This window comes from Muscardinus avellanarius, assembly GCF_963383645.1.
Source record: "Muscardinus avellanarius genome assembly, chromosome: 8".
Taxonomy (NCBI): Eukaryota; Metazoa; Chordata; class Mammalia; order Rodentia; family Gliridae; genus Muscardinus; species Muscardinus avellanarius.
The window spans coordinates 41,944,381-41,963,346 of NC_137794.1; the positions used below are offsets into that span (position 1 = coordinate 41,944,381).

At 41.0% G+C, this 18,966-nt stretch overlaps 1 pseudogene across 1 annotated transcript; it reads left to right on the forward strand.

Annotated features, from left to right (window-relative positions):
* The first annotated feature begins 4,342 nt into the window (after positions 1-4,342).
* On the forward strand, positions 4,343-13,776 carry LOC308266039 (olfactory receptor 56A4-like; annotated as a pseudogene). The gene is made up of 3 exons: positions 4,343-4,442; positions 12,328-12,723; positions 12,965-13,776. The product of its transcript is annotated as an olfactory receptor 56A4-like (transcript).
* The last annotated feature ends 5,190 nt before the right edge of the window (positions 13,777-18,966 follow it).

Genomic DNA, 18,966 nt, shown 5'->3' on the forward strand with positions numbered 1-18,966 from the left:
TGTGCTTAGGAGGCACCCAGCACGTGCCAGGCACCTCATCCACCCCTTACAGTCTCCTTTCTTTTCCTCTCCACCCCAACTGTCAACACTATTTTTGGCAAGTGATGCAGCTAAGGCTTGGAGACCTTAGGTAATTTGGCCAAGGTTTGTAAATCAGGCTCTGTGTCCTTCTCTCTTAATCTGAGCCATTTATAACTTTTCTCGACCACTGCCGTGGTTTGGTGAGGTTTGTGCCGGAAGCTCGGTCCTCACTGTGGCAGTACTGAGGTGGTGGAGCCTGCACGAGAGGGTAGATCCATTCTGAGGAGTGGGTTAGCTGAGGAGAGCTCGAGTGGCTCCAGAGCGAGGCCACCCATACACCTGCCCTCCTTGGTATGTGGCCATTTCCCTCTCCACTTCTCTGCCATGAAGTGGCACAGCCAGGCCGCCACCAGGTTTCTGGTACCACATTGTTTCGATACTTCAGTCTCCCAAATCATGAGCTAAGTGAGCATCTTTACTCTATAAACTACCCATTTTCAGGTGTTTTGTTATAGCATCACAATATAGAAAATGACAGTCACTAAGGTGATTTGGGGAAAAGGATGAGGATATAGTACCCTAACCCTAACCCTAACCCTAACCTATATAATAGTCTGTCACCCTGTGTTAGGGGGTGGAAGACATTTTCTGTAAAAGACCAGATAGAGAGTATTCAGCCTTCGCAGGCCATGCGGTCTTTGTCGAAATCCTTCAATTTTGCCTTTGTAGAGAATAACAAGCTTTAGATAATACCTAAGTGAGCATGACAGTATTCTAATAAAACCTTATTTTGGTCACTGAAATTTGAATTTCCTTTAATTTTCATATCACAAGATATTCTTGCTGTTTTGAATTTTAAACTATCTAATAATATAAAAATCATTCTTAGCTTGCAAGCCATACAGAAACAAGCAAGAGGCCAGATTGGCCTGGTGACTATAGATTACACAGACTTGCTCTTTGTAATGATGTCTCAGATATCTGTTTGTGAATTTTCCTGTAAATCAGTTCCCATATCAAACATTCATGATTATATATTATTTCTAACTTTTTCTGAAAGAAAATGTTTTCAAGGAGAATAAACCATTTTACCTATCCTTACTAATAACCACTGACTCCACAGTGCCTTCTATTTTCAGTATGTTTTAAAGTAGAAGGAATTGATACAACACAGAAGAATCTATGGTTCCAAAGTACAGAAGAGAAAGTTCTAGGTAAAACATTCTTGCCAGATGAAGAAATAGTCTATTTTTTAAAAATAAAAATAAGTTGCCGGGCGTGGTGGCGCAGGCTTGTAATCCCCGCGCTTGGGAGGCGGAGACAGGAGGATCGCGCAGGTTCGAAGCCAGCCTCAGCTACTTAGTGAGGCTTTCAGCAACTTAGTGAGACCCTGTTTCCAAATAAAATATAAAACAGGTCTGGGAGTATAGCCCGGAGGTAGAAAGCCTCTGGGTTCCACCTCCAGTACCACCAAAAAAAAAATTAAATAAATAAAAATAAGAAGAAGAAGAAGAAGAATTAGGCTTAGTGGTGCATGCTTGTATTCCCAGTACTTGGGAGGCTGAGACAGGAGGATCCAGGTTTGCAGCCAGACTTAGCTACTTAGTGAGGCCTCCTGCAACTTAGTGAGACCTTGTTTCAAAAAGAAGAATAAAAAATAGGGTTGGGGATGTAACTCGGAGGTATAATGCCCCTCTGTTCAATCCCCAGTACCACAAAAATAAATAAAATAATAAATATAAAAACATTAGCTAGGCATTTAGCACAAATGTAGTTTTTAGAGCACTTACAATTAGCTGCTTCGTGTCTCCTCAGCATAGTCGGGCTCCTGGCAACAGTGAACAAACAAATTTGGAGGCAGCATCAACGCGAGGCTCACCAGTGGGTTGTCCTTCCTGTCCTCTCCGCACAGGGTTCCAGCCTTGCTTTTGGATTGCTGAGCTTTAAAAGCAAACAAAAGCAGTGTTCAAGGGGAAGCAGTGCCCCCATGAGGCCAGCTCAGGGATGGCAGCAGTTAACCAGCGAGAGCAGAGAGGCTTATCTGGCTGAGAACATGCAGTCCTGGGGAGAGCCTCCCTCCTGTGCCAGTCCTTCAAGATTAGGAGCTGTGGCTCTGTGGGGGACCGCCACCTGCCTCGTGGCCACCTTCCTCCATGATTTCTAAATCCCCTTGCAAATAAGCATTCTTATCAGCACATAGCATATGATAGCATGGGTCAAGCACGGGCTGGAGTCTGGGTGACCTTAAGTAAGTGACTTCATCTCTCTGTGGTTCAGTTTTCTCATCCATAAAATATGCATAATATTACCTCTCTGAAATGACTTCTTATAAGGATTAAATAATATGTAAATGTTTAGCACAGTACCATGCTCAATGTTCAGTACATGTGCCCTATTGTTACTACTTGCCAGACTCCCTTTTTTTATCCATTTGATTGATGGGGAAAAGATACCTGGGAAGGCAGGTGGCAAGGGTTTAAATCCCATGGGCACTGCTTCATAGCCTTGAGAGCCTTTTGCATTTTTTTTCCATTTTTATAGATCTCAGTTTTCTCTTTTGCAAAATGGGGATTATAATAATAACTTAGTCATAGTGCTAACATAGAATTAAATGAGTTAATCTAAGTGATGATGAGAGTTCTGGCATTTGGTAAATGCTACTCATAACATCATCATGGAGCAGGATGTGTCTGAGGAAGGGCCAGCTTCCTCAAGTGCTGGCTTGGGGATAGAGCAAGGGGTAAAGGTCCAAGCAGTGGAGGACACTGTGGGCTGGAGATGCAGCAGTCTTTGGATAGGAGGTGAGGTTTAGCTGACTTGCAAGTTGTTCTGGATTGGAACAGGCAAAGACAAGTTCAGGAAAGAATAGCATTATGAAAACCCACTTAGAAGGAAATTGGCAGGAACATTTGTTACCACAGACCATGTTGATAATTCCAGTATACTAGGACCCTCTTTGAGAATGTCAAGGTGTTATAATTGGAAAAGTGCTTAATGAATATTTTTCATTTGCAAAAAAAAAAAAAAAGACAGGGTAAGTCAAGCACGGCACACAAGTGTAATCCTAGAATTTGGGAGGCTGACACAGGAGAATTACAGGTTCAAAGCCAGCCTTAGCAACTTAGTGAGGCCCTGAGCAACCTAGTGAGAGACTTTCCAAATAAAAAATAAAACAGGGCTGAAAGTGGAACTTGGAGATAGAAGATCCCTGGATTATTTGCACTTTTGCACTGAGAGGAGAGGGGGGGAGAAAGAGAGAGAGAGAGAGAGAGAGAGAGAGAGAGAGAGAGAGAGAGAGAGAGAATGAATGACAGATAGAGATAGGGTACTATATGTTCCTTCCCTCATAAAAATTCTGTTAGCTTCTTGAATTCTGTAAAATTCTTGGTCTAGAATGAGGCTAAATTTGGAAGCAATTATTCGCACTAGGAGGAAAGCCCTATGCTTACCTCTTGAGGATAATAATCTATTTTCCATCTAGGAACAGAAGTCAGACCCTTGGCAGTACACATTCCTGTTAGTACACATTCCTTTCTAAAGATGGCCATTCAGCAATAACAGTCCCTCCCTTTTGTATGCTATAGACACCATGAACTTGGACAACTAGCCATTTCAAAATTAGGGTATAGCTTTAGTAAGAGCACTGGTATTCCACCAAAAACCTTTTCATTTCACTAGTCCTTGATATTAAGACTCGACAAACCTCTGTTTTACCTGAGTGTCAGAAATACCAGTATTGGTCTCTCTTTCCATCGAGTGAACACCTGAAATCCTACGGCTGGTAAATGCATCTTGGCCAGCTTTGTTCACTGTCCCTTCCCATTTCTCCATGCCCGTCTGAGCGGTGCTAGAGTCCTCTGCTCTCCGTTCTGAATATTGTTGCAGAAAGCCCACCAATGGAACCACCTGGGCCATTGTAGATTAAAAGTAATAGGATTATAGGACTAGGAGATTACTTGGCTCTTCTGGCTCAAAGTTCTCTTTTTATGGTTTTTATAAAACAAGGAAACCAGCAAGGTTCCCTGGCCTTAATTCCACCCCTTCTTCTATAGGTCAGTCTTACCCCGTCTTCCCTAAAGCCATCCTACGAATTGCTTCCTGGGCCTTGGCCACTCTCGAGTGTTCTGCACAGGGCAGGTTGGGGCAGGGTTGGATGGGAAGAGGCTGGGAACTTGTCAAGAAGCTGCATCACATAGTGCACCCCTCTTTCTACTTAGATTGTATATTTACTGGAGAAGTGGGCTGAGTCTAAAGCACCTGTCCCCAAGCCTCTTCCCAGTGTCACCACCAAGCTGTACCCCTTGGCCCTTCTACCCACACGATGGGTGTGGAGTCTGATTCAAGGAGAAGATGGATAATACGAGGTCTGAGGAATGTCGAGGAGAAGTCTCACTGTGGCACACGCTGTTCCCACCTTCACAGTCTTTTCCATCTTCTAAACCTCTCAACCAACCTACTTCCTTCCTTCTTTTCCTCCTTCCCTTTCTCATTCCCTCTCTTTCTCCCTCCCTACTTCCCTCTCTTTCTTCCTTCTTTCCTTCATGTCTTTCTTTTCTTTCTTTCTTTCCTTCATTTCCCCCTCTCTTTTTATTGGTACGGAGGATTGAACCCAGGGACATTCTACCTCTGAGCTACACCTCTAGCCCTTTTTATTTTGAAACAGGATCTTACTAAGTTGCTGAGGCTGTCCTCAAACCTGTGGTGATCCTCCTGTCTCAGCCTCCCAAGTACTGGGATTACAGGCATGTGCTACTGCTCTTGGCCTCTTAACCTTTCTTGAATTGGAAGACCCTTTGAGAATCTGTTGAAACCATGATGCCTCTCTTTAGAAAAAAAAAAGTGCCTATATAAACAAAAACTGAAGTAGAGTCAGGTGCACACAGACTCTGAAGTTCTTCCATGCAGCTCTGGTTAAAGGTCTATCTTCCAGAAAGAATGCTCTTCTTAAGCAAACAAACAACAAACAGAAAAACAAACACAACAACCAGTATAATAATAATGTTATATCTGCAGTGTTCTCTCTCTCTCTCTCTCTCTCTCTCGGTGGTACTGGGGTTCCTGGAAACCCTTCTAACTCCAGACTACACTCCCAGACACCTATTTTTTATATTTTTATTTGGAAACAGAGTCTTTTAAGCCAGCGCAGCTGGCTTCGAACCTACGCGATCCTCCTGTCTCTGCCTCCCACGTGCGGGGATTACAAGCGTGCGCCACCACGCCTGGTGTGTTTTTTCTTTTTTTAAAAAAATACTTTGGTGCATTGTGACTATACACCATAATGAGGTTCAGTGTGATACAAACCTACATGTATACATTATAACAACTGGGTGATAACCTCATTTAGGCTCTCTCCTAATAGCTTTCTATATATTAAATAACTTGAGCACCACAAGAGCCATGTGGTTTGAAGGTACTGTTGTATAGATGAGGAAAAGCAAATCGCCATGGAATTAAAGAAACTTCCCCAAGATTACAGTCAGTAAGGCTGTTTACCTACAATGTCTAAGTGCTTAATCACTTCACTCTAGCTATACATTTCATTTTAAATTTTTATTTGGGGGTAACTGGGATTGAACCTAGGGGTATCCTACCTCCAGGCTGTTCCCACTTTTATTTTATTTTTTATTTTGAAACAGGGTTGTGCTAGGTTGCTAAGAGCCTCACTAATTTACTGAGTCTGTTTTTGAACCTGTAATCCTCCTGTCAGCCTTCCAAGTACCAAGATTACAGCCATGTGCTACTACACTCAGATATGTCTTTTCTAGAATCTTTAATTGTAGGGTTAAATTATCATTTGTTATTTGAAAAAGTATGACATTAATGTCATAGGGTTTAAAATAACAGATACAGCCAGGCCTGATAGTACATGCTTGTAATCCCAGTACTTAAGAGACTCAGATAGGAGGATCTCAGGCTTGAGGAAAGCCTCAGCAAGTAGTAACACTTTATCAACCTAGTGAGACCCTGTTTCAAAAAATAATTAAATAAATATAATAGGGCTGGGAGTGTATCTTGGAGGTAGAATGTCCCTTCTTCCAATCCCCAGAAACACACACACACACACACACACAGACACACACACACACACACACACACTCTCTCTCTCTCCCATAGCTATAGAAGGAAAAGAAAAATCTGAAATAAAGATCTCATTGGGGCCATACTCCCTCCAGAAGCTCTAGGAGAAAAAAATCTGTTCCTTTTACAGCTTCTGGCAACTCTTAGCATTCCTTGATCCTCTCTCTCTCTCTCTCTCTCTCTCTCTCTCTCTCTCTCTCTCCCTCCCTCCCTCCCTCCCTCCCTCTCCTCCATATTCATATTTCCCTCTTTGTTGTGTATCTGCATTATCTCCCTCTGCCTCTCTCTTATCAGGATATTGGTAATGGCATTTATGGCCCACCAGGATAATCTCATCTCAAGATGCTTAACCTGATTACATCTTCAAAAATGCCTTTTCCAAATAGGGTGACATTAACAAGTTCCAGAGATTGGGACTTGGTATATACGAGGGACAGTTATTTACCCTATTACAATACTTTCTTATTGAGTGAATGATAACATCTCAAAAATGCTGACAATAGATTAATGTCAGCTTTAAGAGACATTTAGAGTGCTGTTTCTGAACTGTGGCTACACACTGAAGTCATTTGGGCAAGAAAATTTAAATTCACATCCCTAGCTAAAAGAATCATTCTGAAAAGGCTACTTAATGCATACAGTCAACTATATGGCATTCTGGGAAATGCAAAACTATGGAGACATAAAAAGATCAGGTACACTCCCAGCCCTATTTTATTTATTTATTTTTTGAAACAGGGTCTCACTGCTAGGAATTAGGAAGGGGACAGTGATGAGTAGGAAGAACAGAGAGGATTTTTTAGAGCAATAAAATTGTTCTATAATATTGGATACATGCAATAATTCTACATTTGTCTGAACCCATAGATTGTACATCAAGAGTGCACCCTAAATTACGTGTGGTGATGCACACTTGTAGTCCCAGTACTTGGGAAGCTGAAATAGGAGGATCTCAGGTTCAAGACCAGCCACAGCAATGTAAGGATATTCTCAGCAACCTAGAGAGACCCTGTTTGCAAACAAAAAATGGACTTACCGGACTTCCGGGAAGATGGCGACCGAGAAAAGCGGGGCTTAAGAGCCCCGCTAACAACCAATCTCCATTACCACAAAATCAGCGCCTTTCATAGCCAGAAAACACCATCACCAGAGAAACAAAAAAATCACCAGGCTCCAGAGAGGAGGGGGCCTCAGAATGGAGCTCAGAGCCATAGAGGAGATACGCCGGCCTCACACCCGAACACGGCAGCAGCGCCATACTGCCGGCGGCTGCGGCGAGTTCACTGGACAGCACCAGACCAACGCACTCAACACCCACCAGGCTCCAGAGAGGAGCGGCGAACAGCGAGCCAAGGGACTCAGAGCGGAGCTCCAAACCAGAGAAGAAATACATCAGCTTCACGGCCGAGGGCGTGGCAGTGGTGCCATATGCCACTGGCGGCAGCAGCAGCGAATTCACCGAGTCCACTACAGCTCCATCTGCGTACTCAACAACGGTAAGTCAAATTGCGGGCCCCAGAGGAGAAATCCCAGTACTGCACTCCCAGGGACTTGACTCAGTGGGGGAGTGGCGGTGGCAGAGATATCACACCATAGGAGAACGCCCAACCTGGCACCCCCCATAGTCTAAAGCAGCCTCTATCGACTCCCTGAGTCTGAGACTCTGTGATACAACCCAGTAAAGGAGTAGTGGGGACTGAGATACCACAGACTCGAGATCCAGAGCACCTTAAGTGAAGTCATAGTGACCCAAGGGAAGAACCCAGAGAAGGCACAAACTTCCGAAATCATGGGAAAGAGGAATAACAATGGAGCAATGAATGCCCACAACTCCACAACTTCAGAACCCGATAAAACAGAAATCCAGAGATTTCTAGAAGATCAAATCAGGAAAATAACTGTAGAAATAATAGAGGTGTTTAGAAAAGAATTCAGAGAGAGCCAAAAAGAGATAAAGGATGCAATTAATGAAGTAAAGGCCTCAATTCAAAGCATGAACAACTGATTAGACCACATGGAGAACAGAATCTCGCTCTTAACAGATGATCAATCCAAAAATGAACGCATAGTTTCTAATCTAGAAAAAAATATCCGACAGCAGGAATCTGACATTGAAGAAATATGGGCCCATTTTAAGAGAGCTAACCTAAGAATAATTGGAATAGAGGAGGGAAAAGAAGGTGAAACCAAAGGGATCAACAATCTCTTCAAGGAAGTAATAGCAGAAAATTTTCCAAACATAGATCAAGAGGTCGATACACAGGTCCAGGAAACTTATAGAACTATCTTTAGACAGGATCGGAGAAGAAGATCCCCATGCCACATAATTGTGAAAATGACCAATGTGGAAGCCAAGCAGAGAATCTTAAAGGCAACAAAAGCAAAGGGCCAAGTGACATTCAGAGGCAAACCAATTAGAATCACTCCAGACTTCCCAAACCAAGTCATGAGAGCCAGAAGGGCTTGGAGTAACATATTCCAAACTCTGAAAGAAAACAACTTCCAGCCAAAAATTTCCTACCCAGCAAAACTTTCTATCAAATTAGATGGAGAAATAAGAAGCTTCCATGACAAATAGAAACTGAAGGAATTTATGTCTTCAAAACCAGCGCTAGCAAAAATACTCAAAGAGATTAACTACAAAGAAGAAATAGGTAATACACACCAGAACCAGAGAAACAAGATTTTCCATCCAACAGACAACTAAGATTGGTTATCTGTGGAGATTCATTATTTATGTTAGTCTTTTACCTATCTCTAAATTGTATTGTTTGCTTTTACTGTTGCTAATTTTTAGGATTTCTATTTGGAATATTAATATACCTTCAGATATAGCATTTGGAAATATTTTATCCCATTCTATCAGTAACTTTTAACTCTGTTTACATTGTCTTTGGATGGACAATATTTTTTTATTTTTTAGGGAGTTTGTTTACCCTTCTGTTGCCTGTTTCACTGAAATCATATCCAAGAAATCACTGCCAATTTCAATGTTGTGAGGTTTTATGACCCAGATTTTCTTCTAGAAGTTTATAGTCTTAAGATTTATATTTAGGTCTTTTATCTATTTTGAGTTAATATTTGTATATGGTGTTAGGTAAGGGTCCAATTTTATTCTTTTTCATGTAATTATTATTTTTCAACAATATTTAGTTAAAAGATTATTATTTCCCCCACCAAATGTTTGTGGAAACCTTGTCAAAAATAACTTGACAATATAGGGAAGAATTTAGCTCTAGGCTTTTATTTAACTCCAATGGTTTATATATCTGCCTTTAGAACAGTACTACACTGTTTCAATTATTGTAGCTTTATATGGTTTGAAATCAGAAAATATATATCTTCTAGCTTTGTTCTTTTTCGAGATCGTTTTGGGTATCTAGAGTCCATATTCCATATTAGGATAGATTTTTTTCTGAAAAATAAATATATAAATATATATTTATTTATATTTATTTTATAAATAGAAATTTATATTTATATATAGTTTCACCTAAAAAAAAAGAAAAAATATTCACTGGTAAGAAAGAAAGCAAAAAGAAATATTGTAATGTTATCTTTAAGTTATCAAAAGTTTGGTATCAGACAAATGAAACTGTTATGTGAGATTATCCTTTTTAATTTTGGATAAATTGCTGTAATACTAGATGTCAACCACTAAGCCAAGCATGGGAAGGAGGGATGGAGAGGGAATGGGGTGGGGATAGGATGGGGGCTGACTGGGCGATGTGTGCATGTATGTCTATAAAAGTTTTTTTGTATCCTACTATGATGTATGAATACAGTGCACCAATAAAAAATAAAAAAAAATAAATCTACTTACCAATAAAAAAAAACAAAAATAATAATAAAATAAAATAAAAAGGGCTATAGCTTGGAAGAAGAATGCCTCTGGGTTCAATCCACCAAAAATAAATAAATAAATAAATAAATAAATAAATAAATAAATAAATAAACAAACCAAAGAAATGAGTGAACCTTAATGCATACTAGGGACTTTGGATAGTAGTGTTTTGCCAGCATAGGTTCGTCAGTTATAACGAATGTGCCCAGGAACAAGACAAGGATGCCCATTATCACCACTCATTTTCAATATATACCTCAAGACTCTGGCCAGAGTGATAAGACAAGATAAGGATATCAAAGGAACTAAAATAGGAAAAGAAGAACTGAAATTATGTCTATTTACAGATGGCATGATTCTATATTTAGAAGACCCATAACTCAACCAAAAGACTCCTAGAGATGATTAACAAATTCAGCAAAGTAGCAGGATACAAAACCAATCTAAAAAAATTGGTAGCTTTTCTATAGAGATGACAACCATGAATCCACTGAGAAAGAAATCCAGAAAACAATTTCATTCACAATAACCTCAAAAACAATAAAATACTTAGGAATAAACCTAACCCAGGAGGTAAAAGACCTCTACAACAAAAACTACAAAACACTAAAGAAAGAAATGGAAGATCATAGTAGATCTCTCATGCTCTTGAATAGGAAAAATAGATATCAAAATGGCCATTCAACAAATGGTGTTTGGGAAAAGTGGTTATCTATTTGCAGAAAGATGGAATTAAATCCTTATCTCTCAACCTGCATAGGAGTCAACTCGAGATGGATCAAAGACAAAATGAGACCAGAGACATTGAACTACTAGAGGAAGACATAGGTCCAACATGCCAACATATAGGTACACATAGAAACTTCCTCAAAAGGCCCTCAAAGCTCAGGACATTAAAATAAGAATTAATAAATGGATGGCATTATAATAAAAGGTTTCTCCTTCTTAAATGGAAACCATCAAGAGTTTAAAGAGAAAGTCTACAGAATGAGAGAAGATCTTTGCTAGCTATCCCTCTGAGAGAAGACAAATATCTAGAATATACAAAGAACTTAAGACTTTATGCTTTAAAATAATCCAATCAAGAAACGGGCAACTGAACCAAATAGATACTTCACAAAAGAAGAGATATAAATGGCCAATAAATACATGAAAAAACGTTCAATGTCATTAATAATCAGGAAGATGCAAATCAAACTACACTGAGATTCCATCTAACCTCAATCAGAATGGTAATCATCAAAAGTCAAACAAATTATGGCAAGGATGTGGGGAAATTGGAACTCCTCTACACTGTTAGTGGGGTTGAAAATTAGTTCATCTGCCAGGTGTGGTGGCGCATGCTTGTAATACCCGTGCTTGGGAGGCTGAGACAGGAGGATCGCACAGTTTCAAAGCCAGCCTCAGCTATTTAGTGAAGCTCTCAGTAACTTAGTGAGACTCTACTTTCAAATAAAATATAAAATAGGTCTGGGAGTATACCCTGGAGGTAGAAAGCCCCTGGATTCCACCCCCAATACCACACACACACACACACAAAAAAAAAAAAAAAGTTCAGCTGTTGCTGTTATGGAGATCAGTGTGGAGATTCCTCAGAAACTTGGAAATAGGTCCAGCCATACCACTCCTGGGTATCTTTCAAAAGAGACTGAAATAAGAATATTATAGTGACACATGCATATCCATGTTTATAGCAGCACCATTCACAAGAGCCAAATTACGGGACTGACCTAGGAGTCCATCAACAGATGAACAGATTACAAAAGTATGTGATATATACACAATGAAATTCCATAAAGAACAAAATAATGTCATTTGCAAGAGAATGGATGAACCTGGAGAACATTATTTTGTGAAATTAGCCAGTCAGAGAAAGTGAAGGGTCATATGTTTTCTCTAATATGCAGAAGCTAGGAAGTAATGGGGATGCCAGAAGGACTTCAGGTAATGGAGGAGAAACCTCAGTGGAGCTGGGGAGGTGGATTAGGGGAGGGGAAGGGGCAAAGGAGGGTGGAGGAAGAAGGAATTACTTCCATCGACATTTTGCACATATGTGAGAATACTAGTGCCAGTCTCAACTCCCTGTATGGGGAAGGAGGAAGGGATGGAGAGGGAGCGGGGAGAAAGCCCGCCAAGTGCCATGTGCATGTACGTCGCCATCACTATGAGTTGCATTATGATGTAAGACTATGAGGTATCCATAAAAGTATTTTTAAAACACTTCATTGGGACAAGTTCAGGCCTCAGTGAAAACCCAAGCTCTACTACATCTAGAACACATATGTTCTGTCTCCATACCTGTCGGTTCTTTATTATAAGGTACTCTGGGATTCCTGCTTGATTGAGAGTCTCTTACCATCTGGCAAACTACTCCACTGCTCCAGTCTCTGAAATCCTGCTCACCTGCTTCCCTCACCTCTGGCAGTACTGGCTGTCCCTGCCCCTCAGCCTCCTCTTCCCAGTGTCCATGGGGGCCAGCGCCACCCTCCTCATCACCATCTGGCTGGAGGCCTCTCTTCAGGAGCATATATACTACCCGCTCAGCCTCCTGTCTCTGATGGACATGGTGCTCTACCTCCAAGGTCTTGGCAAAAGAATCTATCAGTTTTTATGGCTGCTTGCTCCAGATGTTTAAGAAGAGTTTCCCGACAATGGCGTCCTGCACCTTCAAAGTCATGGTCTATAACCATTATGTGGCCTTCTGGCACTACTGGCCAGTTTTTGGCCAGGGCTGCCATCTTTGTTACAGCTCAAAATGCCCTCTTTTCAAGCCAGGTGTAGTGGCACACATGTAATCCCAGTACTTGGGAGGCTGAGACAGGAGGATTGCAGGTTCATGGCCAGCCTCAGATACTTAGTGAGGCCCTTGCAAACTGAGTGAGACCTTGTTTCAAAATATAGAATAAAAAATAGGACTGGGGGTGTAGGTTGGAGGTAGCTCCTGGGTTCCATTTCCAATAACACACACACACACACACACACACACACACACACACACACACTGGCCTCTTTTCATTTTTACATACTTTCTGCCAGACTAAGACACTCTGCAGGGAATACTGTCAAGAGCTGCATCTGTACCAACCTGTCTGTGTCCTGATGATCTTGTAACAACATCAACTTCAATCGGCTCTACCAGTTTGCAGCAGGTTGGATACTGCTGGGCTCTGACCTCATCCATACTGTGCTCTCTCACCCCTTTATCTTGAAAGCTGTGTTAAGGATTAAGGCAGAGGGCGCTGTGGCCAAAGCTCAGGGCACATGTGGCTCCCACTCCATCCTCATCTTCTTCTTCAGCACAGTCCTGCTGGATCTGGTCATCATTAACCTGACCAGAGAGAGATTTCCCCCATGTCTCCATCTCACTCAACATCCTGCACCATCTCATTCTTCAACACTAAACCCCGTTGTCTACGGTGCAGGAACCAGGAGATCAAGCAGGGAGTCCAGAACCTGCTAAGGAGGTTGTAAGAGGTATCCACTCACCTTCAGAATTGTTGATTTAAAATAAAAAAAACAGGGAAATAGGCAATTTTTTATGTAAAAAGGAAATTAAAATTTTAAATCTTCAAAATAAATAACGAATGTGTCCCTGTGGCCAGGATGTTGATAGTGGGGATGATTGTGTGGGGGCATACAGCCAGTGGTTGGAAACTCTACTTTCTACTCAATTCTTCTGTAAAACCCCAAATAATAAAATGTATTAATACGAAAAAAAAAAAAAAACTCCACAAAAACAGCGGGGACCAAGTCTTCCCTGAGACCTGTCGCATGGCATGCCTATGACGGACTTTTAGTATCTACATATATATCACTTCATTGACTTTTCATAATTGTTCACCAGTATTAATGCCTACCATGTGCTGGACAATGGTCCAGGTACTATGAATATAGCAGCAAAATGAACCCGACTAAAAAATATTCAATAATTTTATTTATGGAGATATGCCTTGAAGACGTTACATGCAATACCAACTTCTTATACTGAAAGATATCTATCCTCTTGTTGTTTATAATGATGAAAACTTTAAAACACAGTAACTAATCAATAACAGGGAACTACTTCTGTAAATTATGATATATCCACCAATGCAAATGATACAGCTATTAAAGAGAGTCCATGTTAAAAATGTGAAAATGTCTGTGTTATAATGTTGAGAGAAAGAAGAGCAGTAGGGTATGACAGGAATGTAAAACAAACACAAGTCCCCACATTGACTGAGTAAGTATCCAAACATGTTAACAATATCAATCTTCTAAAGTGAAATTATAGGTGATAGAGCTTTTTCTTAAAAAAAAAGTTTTAAAGAGCATGTGTTAATTTTACAATGTAAAATGTATCAAAAATTTTAAGCATATATATATGGTACTGGGGTTCCCGGAAGCCCTTCTACCTCCGGGCTACACTCCCAGACCTGTTTTATACTTTTTTTTATTTTTGGAAACAGGGTCTCTTAAGCCAGCACAGCTGGCTTCAAACCTGCACCATCCTCCTGTCTCCGCATCCCAAGCGCGGGGATTACAAGCGTGCGCCACCACGCCCTGCTAAGCCTAAATATTTAATAGATATTTCAATGACTAGCCAGGTTTTGACACTTTGGATACTGTGGGTAAGTGCCTAATAGTTGCTGAAGCCAGAACTGCTTCCGTGTACAGTCAGCCTTGCCTGTTAGGCTTGTCAAACCACCTCTGTTATCCTCTCAAGCTGCCGAGACTCTCGTGGATTAATTTTAAATGGAACACAAATCTAGCATGGAACTGTAATTTAAAAGAGGATATAGAGAATTTTGATGGAAATCCAGAATATCTGGAAACATTTTCTCTTGGAGGCTTTTCTGTCAGTGAGAAATTTAAGTGAGGTGTTCTGAGTTTCTAAAGTCCGATTGAATCTTGCCTTTGAATATATGTATTGTCTATTATTTGAGAGTAGTTACGAGCATATCCCGCATGCCAGGCATCAGCCCAGGAGTTTAGAATATGAAGATGAGTAACACTGGGTACCCACCCCGCCCTAAGCTCACACTGTGGCGAAGGAAACAGACCTGATTGCTGGCAGGTGACAGGGAGGGTTAGGGCCACTGTGGTAGACATAAGTCTGTAGAGACTTTTTCTCTTCTGCACATGGCCATTTCCCTTTCTACTTCTCCACCATGCGGCGGCACCAGTGGGGCCTCGTCTGGTTGCTGGTGCCAGGTTAGGACACTCCTGTCTTCAAAATCTTGAGCTAAATGAACATCTGTATAAGTTACCCAGTCTTGAGTATTTTGTTATAGCAACACAAAGTACAGCAAGACAATCACTGAGAAGAAGTGACTAACTGTACAAGGGTGAGGTGTTTGGATGGGAAAGACTTCTCTGGGGAGGATGACGTTCGAGCTGTGTTTTGAAGGGCACAGGTAATCCAATTAAAGGAGGCCACTTCAGCTAAGCACAGAACACTCAAAGGAGAGAGCTACTTTGAAGTTTGAGGTCGGCTGCAGTAGAGGTGAGGTAATCGTCTAACAGAGTTTCTGCAATGATGAAAATGTTCTCTAGCTTCACTGTGTGATATGGGAACCACTACCCTTACATGGCAACTAAAGAATTGAATTTTAAATTTCCCTTAATTGTAACTAATTTAAATTCAAATAACCTCTTTGGTTAGTGGCTACCATCTTAGATAAGGGAGAAATTGGGGTGAGGGTATAGCTCGGTGGTAGAGTACTTGCCTAATATATACAAGACACTGAGTTCAATGTCCAGTACTGTAATAGTAGTAGTAGTAGTAGTAGTAGTAAGTAAATAATGTGAGTCTAGAGATAAATAGAGGCCAGATCAAGGACCAAGGAGAACCTTGCATCCCAGGTGAGAAGGACTAAACTTTTTCTGTATTCAAAGGCCTGTACATAGGGAATAATGTTGTCAGTTTTGCAGTTGGTAGGGAAGCAATGATTAGGAGACTGTAGTAACAGGCCTAGTTAGGGCATGCAGTTAGGAAAGGGAGTGGACAGGAGACATGCCAAGAAGGTGGCATGGGCTGGTACTGAGTGACAGGTTTGGGTGTGAAGGGTGAGGGGAGCAGAGAAGCAGGATTCCCCGAAGCAGGTCTGGGTCTACTATTGAATCATGACCATTTATCTTAAGAAAGAATGTAGAAGCCAGGTGTGGTGGTGCATGGCTGTAATCATAGTATTTGAGAGGCTGAGACAGGAGAATCACAGATTCAAGGAAAGTAAGTGCTCACTGAGCAAGATTCTGTTTCAAAATAAAATAAAAATAAAATAAAACGACGAGGGGTGCCAGGCATGGTAGTGCATATCTGTAATACCATTATATGGGAGTCTGAGACAGGAGGATTACTGGTTTGAGGCCAGCCTTAGCAACTTATAGTGAGGCCCTCTGAACTTTGTGAGACCCTGTTTCCAATAAAAAATAAAATAGGGCTGGGGGTGTGACTTAGAGGTAGAATATCCCAGGTTCAATCCCCAGCACCATCACCAAGGGGGAAAAGATAGGAGAAGCTCACCTATAAGAGAAGCTATATGATGCAGGTGTGGTGGTGCCTGCCTGTAATCCCAGTACTTGGGAGGTTGAGACAGGAATAGTGGAGACTCAAGACCAGCCTCGGCAATTTAGTGAGACGCTCAGCAACCTAGAGCAACCCTGTTTCCAAAATAAACAGGGTTGTAGATCAGAGGTAGAATGCCTCTGGTTTCAATCCCCAGTACCAAAAAAAAAAGTAAAGAAACTTTATAGTAACAATTTCCACACATATAAATAAGCAGGGCATGTCAGAATTTATCACAAGGGCTGCCCGTATTGCTAATATGTTGCTCCTCAGTCCCTAGCTCTGAGCATCGCTGCCACAGATGCTGGAATAGCAAAGGTTTTTAGGCAGTGGATTTTGTTTCTATTTTTCATGTGTATGAAACTGTGCCTGGTTTATAATTCTAAGAAATAAGGGCCACTATTGCCCCACTTTAAAAGGAGACTTTAGTATGATTATAACAGAAATTTCTTTTTCACTTTGTTTTCTTATGATTTTGGTTTCTATCCTAATATGTGAGAAAGCAAGAACTTACATGCTTATAAGATCTCAATTTCCTTCCCTGATGTGGGCTATGAAAATCAGATCCTGTCTTTTTTTTTTCTTCCATAATTAATCCAGTGATGGAGAAACAGATGGGAAACAAAGAAGTAATGCTTTTCACACATCATCTTACCCTTAAAGATGGTCGACTATCACAAAGAAAAGGAGTTTGTTAGTTTGTTTGTTTGTTTTTGCAGTACTGGGCATGGAACCCGGGGGCATTCTACCTCTGAGCTATCCCCTTAGCCCTATTTTTTATTGTTTATTTTGAAACCGGGTCTCACTGAGTTGCAGAGAGCCTAAGTAATAGCTGAGGCTGTCCGTGAACCATGATGCTCCTGTCTCAGCTTCCCGAATGCTGGGATTACAAGTGTGGCCACCACACCTGGCTAGAAAAGTAGATTTTTAAGAGCCTGTTAAGTGAACTTAAGAAATGACACTATTTTTGTTAAAGGAAATTCAACCATGTGCTTTCTACTGCCTATACTCCCTGTGCCCATATAAGTAACCTCCAAAAAGGAATCCCGATAGGAACGACAGTTAAGAAATGGTGTCATGCTCCTCCTGACTGGTGATGGGACCAAGTAAATGAAAAGCTCGTGCTTATCATCCTCCGGGACCCGAGTGAGGCCGACTCCCACTGTACTGCTTATTTTACAATTCCTTCCTCTTCATTGCTCTGAAAATTCAGCTTCTCTCTCCTTTATTAGGCCTCTTTGTGGAAAGGTTAAACTGGAAAATTAGATAATCACCTAATTCCAGAACTCTGTGGCTTTCACAGCTTCAAAATTGACGTGCTATATATGTTACATGGGATTAAAAAAAAAGAGCTAATTGTTGTTTCACAACAATAAAATGGCAAAAACCACACTATCTTTTTTAGCTTTAGAAGATTTTGTTTAAAATACAGTTCTATTTCAACAGTCACCAGCCCAAAAAATAAAAAAATAAAAAGTAGAGAAGTTCTACTTAAGTGTGATTTTACTTTTATTGTGAGATATAACATTGTACATATATGTAAGTTAGTATATTTCAGATGCACTGTGAAATAAATAATTATAAAGTGAACAACCACAGATCTACTATCCAGGGGGCAGGTTAAAAATGAGCATTTGTGTTTGGTTTCGTGGTGCTCGGGGTTCAACCCTTGGCCTCACGCCTGCTATGCAAGCACTCTACCACTGAGCTATACCCTGAACAAAAGTAAGGCATTTTTAAAAACAAAAATCCTCTGACGCAGCTGCGTGAAATCTGTGAATTCTCTGGAAGCATGTTAAATCTGGGGATTTATGCTTTTTTTTTTTTTTTTTTTTTTTTTTTCCTGGAGAGTCAGAACTCTTTGAGAGGGTTCCTCACAAGTTTTTGTTTCTGTTTTTGTTTGTTTTTGGGTTTTTGCAGGTCTGGGGATGGAACCCAGGGGCATTCGACCTCCGAGCTATACCCCCAGCCCTATTTTTTATTCTTTATTTTGAAACCGGGTCTCACTGAGTTGCAGAGAGCCTTACTAAGTAGCTGAGGCTGTCCGCAAACCCTGATCCTTGGGTCTCAGCCTCCCAAATGCTGGGATTAAAAGCGTGCGCCACCACGCCCGGATCTATTTTATTTTTATTTTTATTTTTATTTTTATTTTTATTTTTATTTTTATTTAGTTTTGTGGTACTGGGGGTGGAACCCAGGGGCTTTTCTCCCTCCAGGCTCTACTCCTAGACCTATTTTTATACTTTATTTGGAAACAGGGTCTCACTAAGTTGCTGAGAGCCTAAGTAGCTGAGGCTGGCTTTGAATCTGTGCTATCCTCATGTCTCAGCCTCCCAAGCGCAGGAATTACAAGTGTGCACCACCACGTCCGGCTCCTCTCAAGTTTTAAACAGGGCAGTAGGACCACTAGCTTTCTGTGACCTAGCAGCCCCGCACTTTCAGGCCAGTCTCTTCTGCCCTCTGAATTCTGATTCCT